Here is a 17890-nt window from a genome sequence, read left to right on the forward strand (position 1 = left end):
TGGATCACATTATGTTCCTTTGAAAAAAATGTAGCCTTCAGTGTCTGAAGGCAGAGATCATGAATTCCCTATTATATTTTATCCATCTTGAAACATTCATTTATGTTACCTGCTTTGCCCTGCACATTTTAGAATACTGACATTTGGGCTGCATATTTCTTAAATTTAAATTAATGGAAAAAAGGAGATTGTTAGTCATTTTTCCAGAAAAGCAATTTATAACATAATTGATAAAATGACTGTTGGAACAAAAAAGAATTTGAAATGATTGGCCTTCATTTAATGTTTGTGTCCTCAGACCAGTGCTGTCCTAAGATGAGAAAGGGTAGATGACTTTCTCAAGATCACACAGTCAGTAAGTGGCAGATCTGTGGTTAAAACTGGAGCTTTTATTCCTTGTACTCTTAAGACTATTAGTCTTCATTCCCATCCTGACACTCTCTTAAGTATCTAGTTTCAAAAGAAAATGTGGACAAAAGAGAAACCTTATGAAAAAATAAAATTAAGTCTTTTAGGAATTGAGCAGAACATTATTTCACTGTTCTTCTTTTTCAACCTAGAGAATTTTTCCTGTGTGTTATCAAATAAGTCAAAGCTCTGGCTAGCAATTTGCTATCCCTGGGGTTTAAACTCAGTAATATATCTGACTTTAACCGTACCTTAAAGCATCTCTTGGTCTATGTCTTCTTTCAGCCACCAAAATAATGTGGTTAATAAGAAAATTGTTCTTTTTTAAAAAATAAATTGTGTGTATTTGAGGTTTACAACATGATGTCATTAAATACATATAAATACAGAGATACATATAAACACGTAGATAGTACAATGGTTACTACAGTGAAGCGGATTAACACATCTATTACATAATTAATGTTTATATGACAAGAATAGCTAAAATTGCTAATTTAAAAAATATAGATTTTAAAATCCCCAAAGCAATATAGTTTTAACTTTAGTCCCAATGTTGTACATTAGACCTCTAGACGTATGCATCCTATATATTTGTTTTCTTTGACCTACAGCTCCCTATTTTCTCTCCTCCACCCTACCTATGGTAATCACTGTTTTTCTCTATTTCTGTATATTTCAGTGGTTTAAAATACACATACAAGCGAGATTATGCAATATTTTCAGGGGAGGGGGGTCTGGCTTATTTCACATAGCGTAACATCCTCCAGCTCCATCCATGTAGCAAATGACAGGGTCTTCTTTTTTAAGGCTGTATAATATTTGTGTGTGTGTGTGTGTGTGTGTTTGTGTGTGTGTGTATCACATTTTCTTTATCCATTCATCTGTCAATGGGCATTTAGTTTGTTTGTGAACGTTGGTTGTCATGAATGATGCTGCAATACACATGGGAATACAGATATCCTTATGAGGTGGTGATTTTGTTTTTTGGGGGAGTATATACCCAGAAAAGGGATTGTTGGGTTATATAGCAGTTATATTTTAATTTGCTTAAAAACCTCTGTACTATGAACATTGTTCTTTAATCAGCAACATTGCTCCTTGTCTGTCACTAACAAAAGTAAGAATAAAGGAGGCACTGTTGGTAAATTGCTTTGAGATCATTAGGTGCTAGTGGAAAGCAAAATATCAGAAATCTCAATTTTTTTTTTTTACTTCCCTTCTCTCAGGAATGTGTATTTCTTAGTGTGGCAATACATAGAAAACCAAGGAAATGAATATCAAGCTACGGGAAGGAGAGGCAAAGGCTTAAATTGCTTTTGCAATAATTTTTATCAAGACAGGAAGGAAATGAAAATGCCTGTCACCAATTGGTGAATAACTGGTTTCTCTGACAAGTCTCACTAAGATCCAGCTTGCCCACTTTTTGCACCTCATTTTTCAAATGAAATTCAGAGACAGTAGAGTGTAGTAGTTAAGAAAATATTTCTAGGGAGAACCAGGAGTAGGTTTGATACCAGGAGCAGCCCGTCACTATCAGTAAAAACTTGAGAAAATGATAATTTCTTTGAGGGTTGATTTCTACCATTATCAAATGGGAATAAAACCATTTCTAGTTTTTAAGACCAGACTAAGAAATCGATGAAAAATGAATATTAAGTGCCTGGCAAAGTACCTAGAGAGTTTCATAAGCATTTAACATATGTTGTTATTATTTATTAATATTATTGCTATAGGTAATAACAATTCTAGTAATGATAATAATGATATAGTACTTATTGTGTCACTATCCTGTATAAAACTTTTCCGTGACTGCACTCATGAAAGAAGGTTAAAGCTCAAATAGTATGGATTCAGGGTCATGAAATTAGTCATTTTCAGATTATGTCACACACACACACACACACAAACACACACACATTTTATAGGTAGAGTCTTCATAGAAATCTAGGTTGGATTTCTAATCATTCCCAAATATGTCACATCTTTTTGTACTTCTGTGGCAGTTGTTTCTAGTGTTTACTTCACCTATTAATAAAGCCCTTAATTCTATTGCTATTTGAATAAAATCTTACTCTTCAATCAAGGTATCTCTTACAAAAAACATTTCTAATCTCCAAAATGGCAATTTTCTTGGTCATTCTTGCCTGGGTTCACTGTATAAACAATTTCTCTTAGCTATTAAATTGTAAGTCTCTAGGATCATGGACTATGTCATATTGATCTGTGTATCACCTAAGCATTGGGACGGTGCTTAAGAAATAGTAACAATGCCATGCAATCTGTGAAAAGAGCAAGTTCTATTTCTCTTTAGCAGAAGAGGGCAGTCTATCTCTGCTTCACTGGCCTTTTGCTGCCCCTTTTTGTCAAGTTTTCTTAGTTGACTGTTTGGCTGGTTGTCTCCGCTGGTTGTAGTTGGGTAGAGGACGTGGTGTTTTATGACTATATAATCATGATCTGAGGATTAGGAATGTTGGACTGTGTGAAAAGACCAAGAAAGGTAGTGATATGAAGGTACCCAAGGCTTACAAAGCAGATACCATGTTTTAACTCTGACATTTATGTTCCCCAGACTTCCTGAGCCTCTGTTTCCTTACCTGAGAAAAAGAATAGTTAATCTTCTAGAATTCAATAAAGGATTAAATGAGATAAAATGTGAAGCAACTTGTGCAGATCTTGGCACTCAATAGATTGTACTTAATACAAGTTGCTTTTCCCCTCTTTTCTCCTGAGAGGTATCTAGATATAACTTATCATCAGAAGATCAGATTCTTATCCATCCTATAGATAAGATACTCAAAGTATAGATTATTTTTATGAATATAGGTCACTTGATTGAAAATGATCAAATGTAGATGATAAACTAGAATTGATAGAGAACACAGTGTTCATAAGGCGTAAATATATCATTGAACAAGTACTCATTAATCTCTTAATAATGTCAGTCACAAAACCAGAGGTGAGTAAGATTAAGGTGTCAACCTTGTGATATGGCTCTTTTAACTTCTAAGTTCTTGGTTTTTCGAGTGACACAAAATCAATTGATGCCTGACAGCTGTTTGGTAAGCTATGTAAAATGACTTTGGTGAGTCAGCTGAAATCCTAATGGTAATGTCTTCAAAGTAGCGGATATATCTGATAGGTCTGATTTGTTACCAGTTATTGCAGGCTAGTCTAGCAATTTGGCTAAAAAAAGAACTGGGGGTGGACAGTTAGGGAGAAGCATTCCTGTTATCAACTAACGCAGGTCTGATGAGATTTTTCTTTTCTTAAAAATATCAGAACATTATTTATAAAATGTATTAAATATTAATAATGTATGTATTTACATTACAAACAAGCATAACAATGCACTCTGATCCTTTTTGTTAGGTTATATTCTTCCTGTTATATGCATTTAGAATCTGTAATACAATTCTGTTAATTCCCCTCAACCCCATCTCTTCCTAGGAATATACCTTCTCAATTTTCATAGTCTTCTTTTTGTGCCCTGCTAATGATCAAATCATAGCAGACGATTTCTCTTCCTTCTAATTCATTCTAATTAAAGCAACGACTATTGTTTCCCTAAATTATTTTAATCAGATTGCTCCCTACACAGGAAACCATTGTAGCTCCTAATTAGCTCTTGAATCAAACTCTTCAGCACCTGCCCCCAAGGCCTTCAACTCCTGTTGCTCATTTATGCTGGTTTTATTCCATGATACACATTCAGATAGAATAAACCTTCTTTTTCTTCAAACACACTTGGCTCACTTCTGTCTGTGAGGTTTGAGGCTTCTTTTTTCTCCTTTTAAAAATGTACTCTTTTTCCATTATACGAAGTTGTATCCCTGTTGTGCTGAACCCCAATAAGGGGTTAACCTCAATAAGGAAGGAACCAGATTCAAGAGGCAGAAGAGACCCAGAGCCAGTACAGAAGACATGGGGTTGTGTTGGGTGTTTACATACAGGAGAGAGAGGCCAGTGGCAGCAGGCTGGACAGGAGAATTACCTTATGTACAGAAATTGTCCAGCAGTGGCCAGCATAACCACATGGCCCAGGGGTGGTGGGCTGGACAGGAAAACTGCAACCACCTGCAAATATCATGCATTTTATACATTTTCACTTAACACCCTTCACCTAACAGCCTCCACTTGGCAACCTTCATTTAACCTGAAACTCAGGGCTTCAGTCCCCAGTATGGCCCATGTTCCATGGGATGGGCCAGTGACTCAGATATTCCTCATGAACAGGGAATGAATCTCCAGGTTGGCCACACCTGGATTCCCTAGCTCCATAAACACATTCAGATGTGTTTGCCAGAGAGTGTTGTTCTAAGGGTATGCTTAAGTTATTGCTGTCAGGTGTGTTTACTCTACAGTCTCCATCCACCTTCAGAATTTTTTTCCTCGAAATTCACTGTCTTATTGTTTTCTCTGATGAACTATCCTAAATTGTGGTTAATTCCTTAACTGTAGCATTTTTTTAGTTTTTGTTTTTTAAACACAGAGTTCTGCAAGGCTGAAACACACACAGAGTTCTTAGCTTACTTTATTTTAGGCTCTCTTCAGGCACTTTAGATGTGTGCTAAAAAAATTTATACAACTCTCTATAGGATATGCCTTCCTTAAGTGATTTTACTGATAATAAAAATGAGACAGAGAGTTAACAGGCTCAAAGTAATTGGCTAGAAAGTTTTGAAGGTAGATTCTGAAGGAGGCCCTCTGGCTTTAGGGTGTGTGCTTTTTATCACCAAACTCTACGGTAGTCAAATTAGCTTACATTCATGTGTGCATTTTCTCTGTTGGAGGCTTTATGTGTTAGTTATATTTGCTCATTTACCTCCCATAATTGATTGGCAGAGTCCAGAGGTCAGAAACTATACAGATCAATTCCATATCTAGAAGTATTCTGTTCACAGAGTAGAATCTCAAAACACACTACTGCCAAGCCTACTAGCTAATATTTCAGCAGAGTTTTTTTCTCTGATCAACTTTTACACTAGAGCTTTAATTTTTAATGTTGTTTTCCTTCAAATTTCAGGAAGTTCAGAAGTCAGCCCTCTACAAAAGTCTGAAGTTGTTTTATCATGACTACATACCACATATGCAACATTGAGCCAATCACTGGGATTAAATTTAAAAAAATTCTTATTTGATGGAAATAGCTACCGTATTGGAGGACGAGTATTATACCAAAAAAGGGCAAACTTTTCTTTGATTATAATTGCTATAAAATATACTTAATTATAATTTTAATTGCAATTGAATTATAGTTTTTATAAATGGTCTGAGGAGGCACACAGGGAATTATGGGATTACATCATAAAGAGACTTAGTTGGGAGATATTAAAAATTGTTCGTTGAGAAGGCAACATGTAAGGCTAGAGGTTAATGGAAGTTGGCTAGGTAAAAGAGAAGAGGACATGGAGTAGCATTTTACACCAAAGAATAGCACATGGGCTGGTCCTAAAAGAATTAGGAATTAGAACCTTTGAGGAGCTAAAAAAAAAAAAAAAAAAAGAGGCTAGAAAATACAGGGCTTTGTGGACCATAGTAATAATAATTGTGTTTAATCATAAGAAAAGCATTCTCTATTTACAAATTCTTCTCCTTTAGATGTTTCATCCAAAAGTTTCTCATCATTGTCATTGTGAGGGTGATGGGAGGGTGGGCAAGGAGGAGTATGCAGGTGGTGGTATATAAAGGAGACAGTGAAAGAATTATTAACAGTGCATGTGTTAATGGGAAAAGCAATTCCAGTGCTATAAATTTGTTACATAATTCTTTAATCAAGTGGCCAGCCATTCTATCCCATAAATCAATTGAAAACTTAAAGAATCCTAAATTCTTTCACTTATTTTTCACTTTAAGGAAAAAAAACACGTTATCTAGATTTTTCTTTACATATCATGAATCATGCGGTGCTTGAACCTGCCACTTCAAGCCATGATTTATAATATGCCTAATTGCTTTCCTTTCCCTCCTCACAGCTGGCAGATGGAATACTGTATCTGTGACTGAGCCACATTAGTATTTATGCTGCAAGCAAATGGTGTTACGGTCTGTGGATTTCTCCTTCTTGATCTAAATATCCTCAAGACAATGCAAAATTCTTAAAAATTTATGTTTCCTCTTTTGTCTCTGCTGCCCTCTTAATTTTTATACCAGCACACATGGGATTTGAGCCCCAGTCTAAAGGTGAACTTGAGGATTGTGGTTTGTTTCTGTACAGCTCACAAGATTAGTCACAGAAAATAGAAAATTTGGGAGTGATAATGAGTATATGTACTGCTTGCTTTGAGAAGAGCGTTCATTGGAATAGTGTTTCGTAGTCTTGGCTCTTCCATGGAATGTGTAGCTACATAATCAGAGTAGATTATTTGTCATTTATTCACCAGATTTTTAAATATCTATTTGGAGTTTTTGTAGCTCCCAAACAATTTTATTTTTCACTTTTGCTAGTGTTTGTCTTCAGCTTGGACAGAGGTGCTGGGTCTTCCTTAGTTAATGCCCATTTGTTCTTCAGTTTAGTGGCCTCTGAGATTGAAACATTTGGGAGAAGGAATCTCTGCCACAAGGTATTGATATTAGAGGTGAAATCATGCTCTTCACATGTAACACCTGCTGATGGAATTTCTGATGGAGATTTTAGTTGCACAAGTCCTGTTAACCTGAATTGACATGCACCAGATGGGTAGAGAAGCAACGAGCAATGAGAGTTCACTTTCAGGGATAGTGTTTGCTGAGTAAATATTTTTATTTTGGGGATAATTCTTAATAGCATCAGGAAAAAAAATTAAACATGTGGATTTTGAGTTTTGAGGGTAACTCAGGGTATTTTATCATTTTAAAATTAAAATCATTTTTTAATGAACTACAAATAAGCAGCACAAATAGCTACATTCTTGAACTTCCTTTCCTTCCTCCCTACCTCCCTTATTTCCTGCCTTTTTTCTCCCTTCCTCCTTTCTTTTCTTCTTTCCTCCCCCTTATGGTTTTTGTTGTTACCAAAGTTGTACACACATACTCTATAAGGTGTCAACAAATGTTTTAAGCTTATTATAAAAATCTTCAGTCTCTTAGCTCTCACCACTGACTACCAATCAACTCCCCCCAATTCCCCACCTCACCTTGTGCCACCACAACTTGTGGCTCTTCCTCTACCCAGGGTAGAACTCTCACTTCATTTGGTTAATGTTTTGGCTTTTATTTTTAAATCTCTAAATAACATGCTTATATTGACATCTTGATTTTTTCAATTAGATTATTTTGATTTTCCACTGTAAAATATGATACAGTCTTTTTCCTTTTTCACACTTCATTCATCAGCCCCTGCTACAAAAAGAGGAATCTTTCCATTCCCATTCTCTCAACGTAGTTATGTTGTAATTTTTGTCAGATCGATTCAGTGTTTATAGCATTTTGACTCTGTAAGCTGAGTTACAGCTGAGCCATGATATTTTCTAGGAGATATTTACTGACCTGCCCATCTTTTTTATTTGAAAAAGTAAAAATGTATTTTATAACTAATGGGCACAATTGTAATTTGGCACTAAAGCTTTTAGAATGGTAGATGCACACTTGCTGGGTTTTTCTTGCATGGAGCACCTTTAGAGCAGCTGTCTCCACCCTGGGGATCTTTCCCTGATGTTTCTGGCACAGGTGTGCTGCCTCTTTCTGACTGTCATAGCTTCTGCCTTAGATTCTGGCTCTTCAGATTCACCTCCTGTCTCCTCTGCTGAGCTCACCTCACCCCAGGCAGGCAGCTGTATTGGATAGGTGCAATGTTTAGGATAGATCACTACCATCCCTACTCTGGGGTTCACATTTGGCACCTTAGCTCTGCCATCAATTAATGGACACTTTGCTCTTCTATGTCAACTTCATCCAAGCTCTTACCTTTTAGGTGCCTTCAGTCATAAGTCAGGTACAACCTGTATACAACCAGATGTCTCCAAAGCCCAGGAACATGTGTCAAACTCTCTAAATGTTTCTCTGCAGGTCCCCTCATAAGTCTTAGTGTAGGCAAGCATCCCTCTCCTAGCCACAGCCCTGTGTGTATTCTCTCTAAAGAAATTTTTGCTATGGTTCACTTTAACTTCCTGAAAGGTCCTTTACTTTCCCTTATATATCCCAGGTACTATCAGAACCACTTCCATCATTATTTAGTCTGTGAAGGTCTAGTACCACATTTTAGGGTGTGGTATATTAAGCATCCGTGATAATATTCTCAGCCTTTTAAACCTCAGTTCAAAATCCAAGACAATGAAAGTCATATGTAACCTCTTGTTAAACTAATTTTTATCAAAGATTCTTTAGTGCCAAGCTTAGCATTGGGCATTTTGCATGTCATTTGTCAATAATCTAATTAAAGTAGACACTATTATCACCTCCATTTTACAGATGAGAAAATTCAGGCCAAGAATTGGTAAATAATGAGAAAAAAACAAAGAACATTGATTTGATTTGGTCCTGTGTCCTCACCCAAATCTCATCTTGAATTGTAATCCTCATGTGTTGAGGAAGGGACCTGGTGGGAGGTGATTGGATCCGGGGGGCAATTTCCCTCTTGCTGTTCTTGTGATAGTGAGGGAGTTCTTATGAGATCTGATGGTTTTAAAAGTGGCAGTTTGCCCTGTGCACTCTCTTCCTTTCTTGCCACTATGTAAGATGTGCCTTGCTTCTCCTTTCACCTTCTGCCACAATTGTAAGTTTCCTGAGGCCTCCCCAGCCATGCCACACTGTGAGTCAATTAAACCTCTTCTCTTTATGAATTACCCAGTCTCAGGAAGTATCTTTATATCAGTGGCAAAATGGACTAGTACAAATATTCACACAAATAATGAAAAGCTGAGCACTGACTGAAACTCAGGAAGACTGCTTTCGGAGTCCATAGTCTTAATCATGACACCATCTTGCCAAGTGAGAGGTAGATAAATATGAAGTTGTCTGCCTATTTCCCTCAGTTGTCTCTTCAAATCCTATTCTAAGTGGTTTAAGACATAATGAGATATCAAAGGAATTTTATGCAAGCTCCTTAATAATAGCAAGAGAAAAGGCTATTTGTCATGTAGGTAATCCACTTTAAGGAACGTGAATATCCAGGCTGGAATGGGGTGTGCCAGTTGAAGTATATGGGACAATGGCAAGATGAAGCTGGTACCCTGCAGGAGGGAGTGGTAGAAAAGAAAGGTGACATGAGGAGAAGAGTAAAGAAACGTTTTTATCTTTTTCTCAACTTCAAGTTTTTCTGATTAGCTCCAAGGATGGTAGGATTCTTTCTGATGGTGAATTGATGCTTTCTAATGACTTATGGGCAGAAAGGCAAGATACACATACTATAGAGGAGGGAGAGCCAGTATACTTATTGATTTGAATCTAAATGAAACAGAGGTGAAAAGAAATAGTACTCATTGATTTTGGCTACCTTTCTAATAGTGATTATGATTATCTTGTAAGTGAAAGTATTTTGTTATTGGGTTTCCAGTGACTTTACATATTTTCAATTTCATTCTTTTAAGATCCCATTAACAGTTTGCTAGATCACTGTATTTGTAATTTTCTCCATCTTACAGTCCTCCAGTTCAAACTAGTTTAGCCCTAATAGAGTGGAGACCTAGACTTAGTATTTTACTAGAGAATGTGACTGACTGTAAGGCACACATTTTTCAGCATGAAAAACATTCTCAATGATTTTCTAATAACAAATAATATTTTTTTAAATATTGATATAATCTATCATCTATACAATTATCAGAGCAATTATGATATTAAATTTATTTGATGGTATCCCCTCTTGCTTAACCTTCTTGTTCCCATGTTCTTTATTATATAGACTACAAAAATTACAGATGGGCAATTTTTAAAATTTATTTTATTTATTTTTTAAGATGGAGTCTCTGTCGCCCGGCTGGAGTGCAGTGGTGCAATCTCGGCTCACTGCAACCTCCGCCTCCTGGGTTCAAGTGATTCTCCTGCCTCAACCTCCTGAGTAGCTGGGACTACAGGCATGCACCACCATGCACATGGGCAATTTTTTATAGCGGGGAGTGGAATGTAACATTTGTACTTACTGCATCAGATTCAAGTATAATTAGTCTCCTATTATCAAATACATTCAGACTCATAAATCAAAGGCCTGTAATTATTGAATCCAGTATGTCAACTGCTAAAACTACCTTTTTTTTCCTAAAAATGATTTTGTTACTGCTCCATAGATTAGCTCCCACAAAACTGCCAAGTCAAAATGTAGGCTTTATTTTTGCTGTCTAGAAATGAACTTCTATTAGGAATTACTGTGATATTTAATTCTTAGCAAAATGCATCCAATGAAAATAAAGTAATACATTCAGTTTCTGATTTGAAAAGGATTCGCAATGTGTTAGGTGATGGTGTTTTCTGGGTTGCCCCCTTACAGAGCTAGAGCAGGCCCTTGCTCTTCCTTGATGGCTGGGCATCTGCCATGACTTCTGTCACTGCTTGATAGACGACACTTTTTCTCCTCTGCTTGATGAAACCAATTATTTTCTTTTCCCGAGAGTGTGTCAATTATGCCATTGTCATTGTGGCAGCCAAAGGCATATTAGTGCTGTTTTCTGTTAAATTCATTTTGAAATCTCAGCATTTGGTTCCAAGATCTATCTGTTCCTTCCCCTCCTTTTTATTTTTATTTTTTTCTGTACTGTAATTGTATTTTGTTGTCTCTTTTGATATGAAAGTGTCTGCACTTGACATACTGTCAGAGTATTTTTCTTTATCTCTAATACTTTATTGTATATGTCACTGTGATTGTACGATTGTGTCAAAATATTTGTCACATTCTCACTTTTGATGTTCAGTATTTGTCCTATTACTGCCACAGATGCAAGATAACCTTTTATCAAATACTTTTATAGACTTCAGACAGTCTCAAAGAGTGGTGAAAGAGAAGTTATTCCTGTTATTTCTGAAGCGTTCTGCATATAATTTAAAAAACAAAACAGAGAAAAGAAGTTTCTCAAAAACACAGATTTCCCAGGTTGTTTGTTAAAGTTGTCAATTTCCCTGAACCCTTTTCATGAATTGTTTTCCTGTCATGTTAAATAAATAAAGAATTTTTCCATGTTATTGTTTGAATATAATGACTCTCCTGAACTGGAAACCTGACCTTTATACTGTGAATCCTCACTGTAGCAGAATTCTTTTTTTATCCGCAGTCTCTTGTGGGGGAAAATAAATTAAGTCTCTGAGCCATTGTGATTGTAAAGGTACGAGTATAAAGACCCTATAAACATTAATGGTATTTGGAAGAAAAGCAGAATTAAAGATTTTCTTCTTGTTCTACAGGGTTATCTAAGTAAACTATTGAGGAATACATAGATAATCCACTTATAAGAGCTAGAGGCTGATTCTGATAACACAGGGATGAGTTACGTTGCTGTTTGCCCAGAATATAAAATTAAAAATGGCCCAGTGTTAATGACTTCTCCTTTCCCCAAATGGACTCAGCATCTTCTGATTTTGAAGGTGATGCTCATTCTTGAATTCTCTAAGATCTCTTTCATCCCTTAGCCTTTCTGAAAATGTCACAATCTCAGGTTGGGACTCAGCCCCAGCTCCTTGTTGTGGCCAGTACTTATCATCCAGATTTACGCTCCGATGCTCTCTCCCTCTCGAATGTCTTTATATTTTAACCAGGTATTCCTTCAGAAGTTAGACTAGAATTGTAGCCCTCTTTTTGATTATTACAAGAAGCTGGGCAATTCTCATTTCTGATCACTTGGTGTATTAGTCCATTCTCATGAATGTATGTATGTATGTATGACAAAGACATACCAGAGACTGGGCAATTTACCAAAGAAGGGGGTTTAATTGGACTTACAGTTCCACGTGGCTGGGAAAGCCTCACAATCATGGTGGAAGACAAGGAGGAGCAAGTCACATCTTAGTTGGATGGTGGCAGGCAGAAAGAGAGCTTGTGCAGGGCAACTCCCATTTTTTGAAACCATCGGATATCGTGAGCCCCATTCAATATCACGAGAACAGCAGGGAAAGACCCGCACCCATAATTCAATCAACTCCCACTGGGTCCCTCCCACAACACATGGGAGTTATGGAAGCTACATGATGAGATTTGGGTGAGGACACAGAGCCAAACCAAAGACAATAAAATCTAAATTGGATTAGGCACATGGTTAGGGTGTCAGAGATTATATTAAGAAAATCTAATTATTGCAAATTCCATTTCAATGCATGGAATCTTTCTCCCAGATGTAGAGACTTTTTATCAAGTTACTTAGGAATGAAGAGTACTAGTAGAAGCAAAATATATTCACTGGGAGTTCCTTCACAGTGAGGAAAATCTCGGTGGTGTGGATAGTCAATTCCAGTGGTAAGGTTCAGTTTCATCAGACAATTATGCCCATCTGTACTCATGTCACTGAAGGCATGTTTCTCTCCTGCCTTTAGGAAGAAACAAAGAGACAGACTAGCTTCCCTTGTTATTTCAGTGTGTTAAAGCAATCACTTACTGTTTATTATACTAATTAATTATCTCCCTATTTATTTTGTGCAATTATTGCTTTTGCTTAGCGGGTAGATAATTCCTGTTAGCAGAAGTATAAAAGCAGAAATTTAAAAAGATCTAAAACCCTGACTCAGAATTTGGCACTTAAATGGGAAAGTTCGAAGTTATTCTTAGGATACTATGTACTGGCATGAACTTGAATTGCTTTTCATCACTTTTTGAGCATCGGTTCTGCTTGCTGAATTCCTGAATTATGGTTGCTCATTGTTTGAACTTGAAATGAACTGCCTTCTCCAATAGGCTTCATCTTCATTATAAGTTGATATAACAAATAAGTTTAAATAAATAATTAGATGCCAGGGCTCTTGAAGAGTGATTTATTAGGAGAAGATACATTTTTAGAAAACAAATATGAGGCTATTAAGATGTTGACAGAAGATGAGGACAGTCGCTATTAGAATTTTATACAAGTGTTAAAGAGTCTCTTTTTAATGAAACAGTATATTTAAGCAACTCATTGGCTGCATTTTTCCTTGACATTTCATTTTCCCATTAATTACATATTCAGTCTGGATATCACGATGTAAAAGCTTGATTACTAAATAACTGACAAAAAAATTGATGATGAATATTTCAGAGGTTTCAGGAACTCAGCCTCTCAGTAGTTCTTCTTCTTATTGATCCCAGCAATCTATTTCACAATGTGTCAGCAGACAAATGCATTTAGGTAAACTTGATATATTAAATTGGATACCATTTTTATCAAGATTCATATATTAAAGGCAATCAGTTGACATTTTTCTGCAATCTATTTTCTGATCTGTCAAATTGATTATGTCGATGAAATCAAAGGAAATTTCCCTTAACAGCATTTATATTTCAGTGTTGCTTGAAGTTTTTTTATTCACTTACTAGAATGTAACGTACATGTATATTTTGAAATACTCTAATTATATATATATATAATTTTTAGAGACAGGGTCTCACTCTGTTGCCTAGTCTGGAGTGTAGTGGCTTCATCATGCCTCAGCCTCCCAAGTAGCTGGGTCTACAAGCATGTGCCACCACCCCAGCTAATTAAAACATTTTTTTTTTTGTAGAGATGGGCTCTTGCTATGTTGCCCAGGCTGGTCTCAAACTCCTGGCCTCAAGTGATTGTCCTGCCTCAGCCTCCCAAAGTGCTGTGATTACAGGTGTGAATATGTTTGAAATTGTAAAGTTCTAAAAAAGAAATGTTATTTAGATTTAATTGGGAACTTGTCAAAGATTATCTTAAATGAATTAATCTTCTAGCTATGAATATGATATTAGAGAACGAAGGAATCAAAGTGTTAATGGTGTTTATAACTTCTAGGCCTTTATATTATTCCTGTTCTACTTAGCTTGAATAACATTATAAAACACATGAAATAATTTTATTCCTTTAGTTGTAATCATTATACGGTAAATTTTTAGATATGTATTTTTTAAGATGTGAAAGGGTATAGCTATTGGAGTCAGAAAAAAAATCTATGACTTGCCTGGGCTTGGTGGCTCACACCTGTAATCTCAGCACTTTGGGAGGCCAAGATGGGTGGATCACTTGAGGCCAGGAATTCGAGACCAGCCTGACCAACATGGCAAAACTCCATCTCTACTAAAAATACAAAAAAATTAGACAGGCCTGGTGGCGTGCCTGTAGTCCCAGCTACTCCAGAGGCTGAGGCTTGAGAATTACTTGAGCCCCAGAGGCTGAGCAAGGTTGCAGTGAGCCAAGATGGCACCACTGCAGTCCAGCCTGGGAAAAAGAGGGAAACTCTGTATCAAAACAAAAAGGAAAACAAAAAGAAAAAATCTGCAACTGATTCATGGTTTTGCTACTTTCATTATTTGATTTTGAGGTAGTAATTTGCTATAAACTTTTTTTTAATCTATTATATGGTGATAATATTATAAGTATTAGGCTGTTGTGTGGACTAAATGTGAGAAAATATAGAAAAGTATCTAGCTCATTCTTGGTTGACATTTGTTAGAGTTTAAGTACAGTAGTGGGCATTCGGTATGACTAATCTTTAATTTTCAAGCAATAACAAATATATAGTATCGAGCGCTTACTAAATATCTGATACAGTTGTAAATGTCTTTATGTGTAATACATTTAATGTTTTATTGTAAGTCTCTAAGTGATTATTGTATTAATTAAATTGTAACATATAGTTACATAACATATCCAAGGTCAACATTTTAACTTATTGTTTATCTCATTCATTATAAGATACATAATTATTTTATCTTAACACTATGAGAGAAAACACTGAGTTAAATTATGACTATGCCATGTATGTCAAGAAGACAATCACTTTGAGATGTCAAAATGTGAAAAACGTGAATCCTTAAATTGATGAAATATAATAACATCTAGTAAGTGGGAGAACTAGGATTTAGAACCCAGGCATTCTCTTTCTAGAGCTTTTCCGCTTATTCATTCTACTATATTTTCATGCACAAAAGGGTTCAATCGATAAGAATTTACTTATTAAAAAATGCACAAGGTCAACACATATACCAACTTATCATACTTACTTAATACTTTTAAGGGAGGTATTTAGGAGAAATACGGAGGTGAAAAAATTGAGATGAAATGAAATTATGTGAAACAATATCTAACTCTTTTCTTGATTGAAAAATTATTGGGTAATTAATGAATGCAGACACTTGATATGCATGAAATCAATATTTGTAGAGGGAATGATCAATTAATTGTGACAAACCAAACTAACATAAAATGTTCATAAATCCCTTTTTACTTTCAGTTATTATTTCTTTTATAACATTGATTTGTAAGGGAGAAAACATAACTTCTTACTAGATGTCCAAAAACAAAAGAAAACAAAACAAGAGCAAAGACCTTAAACATTCTTTCCCAAATTAAGGTTAGCATTCTAGTAATAAGAGTATTTCTACAATGTAATAATGTTCCTATTTACATATTCCATACTTTATATTGTATCAGAGATATTTCTCTTGAAATTTAAAAGGAAAAGAATATCTCTGTGATCACTATTATTTTACTCTGACTCTAAAAGTTATGATCAATGCATGGGTCATGACCATGGGTCATGAAACAAAAATGATAAACTATAATCACTGAATAGAAAAATATGTAGATACCTATATTTATTTACAGTATTTAACAAGCGTTCTTAGAAAGAGAGGTAACTGAAAACTATTAGAACTAATGAAAATCCAATATCAAATAATTAAGTCAAATATCAAAGCAAGTCAGATACCAGCTATATAAAAATCAATTTAGCCATAATTATTTTATTTTCTTATTTTCCTAATTTTATTGAGGCTTTCTCAATGATTAAAAATTATATCTATTTAAGGTGTACAACCTCAATGATTTGATATCATCAAACTTGATGATTTGGTAAATATTATGAAATCTTTACCACAGTCAAGTTAATTAACATGAAAATAATTATTTTAGAACAAAATAAAAAATAATTTAGAGTAAAATTATTTTAGAACAAAAATTCTCAGTAAGTACAGTTGACTCTCAAAGAGTGCAAGTTTGAACTGCATGGGTCTACTTATATGCAACATGTTTTCAATGAATATATTGTAAAATTTTATGGAGATTTGCAACAATTTGAAAAACTCTCAGAAGAACCGCATGATCTAGAAATATCAAAAAAGTCATGAATGCATAAGATATATGTAGATATTGTATTTACTACCATAAAATATAAAAAAACTATTATAAAAAGTTAAAATTTATTAAAACATACACGCACAAACACCTGTAGACCCGTACATTGCACTCTCATTCACAGTCGAGAGAAATATAACAAATATAAAGATGTGCTATTAAATCATAACTGCATAAAATTAACTATAGTACATAAAGTATTACTGTAATAATTTCGTAGTCACCTCCTGTTGCTATGGCAGTGAGCTCAAGTGTTGCCAGTATCCCTTTAAAACACATTGTGATGCTAATCATCTTCACATAATTCGTCTCTGCAATAAATTGTATATCTGTTAAAAGTGATCAGTCACAGCTCTCACATAGTTTTTCATTGTATGTTGTGCTATATAGTAAACCGTAAATAACACCATAGGATCCACACAAAGTGCCACTAGTGATGCTGGGAATTTTCCCAAGAAGCACAGCAAAGTCATGACATTACAAGAAGAAGTGGAATTGCTTAATATCTGCTATAGATTAAGGTCTGCATCTGCGGTTGCCCACCATTTAAAGATAAATGAATCTAATGTAAGGACCATTGTACAAAAAGAAAAGAAAGAAATTCACAAAGCTATTGCTGCAGCTATAGTAGCAGGTGCAAAACCTTGTGCTTTTTGTGAAATACATTTTTATCTCATATTGATAATGCAGCTTTTATTTTGGTGCAGAATTGCTATCAGAAAGACATACATATAGACTCTAATGTGATTGCAGAAAAAGCAAAGTCATTACATGACAACTGAGAGCAAAAGAAAGGTGAAGGATCGAAAGCTGGAGAGTTTAATGCCACCAAATTGTAGTTTGACAATTTAAGAAAGAAGTTTGGCTTAAAAAATGTAAAGATAACAAGAGAAGCAGCTTCTGCTGACCAAGAAGAGGCAGCAGATGAGTTCCCAGATACCACTAAAAAAATCAAGGAGAAGGGATATCTACCTGAACGGGTTTTCAATGACGACAAAAGTACCCTATTCTGGAGGAAAAAAAAAAAAAAGCCACACAGGACATTTATTCATGTAAGGAAAAGAAGTGAGCACCAAGATTTAGGCAGGAAGGGATAGGCCAACTCTACCGTTTTGACCTAATGCAGTTAGGTTTATGATTTGGACTGCCTTTATCTATAAATTTGCTAAGTCTTGAGCCTTGAAGGGGAATGATAAACACCAGCTGCCAGTCTTTTGGTTGTACCACAAGAAGTCCTGGACAATAAGAACCCTTTTTCTGAGTCCTTTGCATTGATGCTTTGTCCCTGGAGTAAGGAA

This window comes from Pan paniscus, chromosome 9 (assembly GCF_029289425.2).
Source record: "Pan paniscus chromosome 9, NHGRI_mPanPan1-v2.0_pri, whole genome shotgun sequence".
Lineage (NCBI taxonomy): Eukaryota > Metazoa > Chordata > Mammalia > Primates > Hominidae > Pan > Pan paniscus.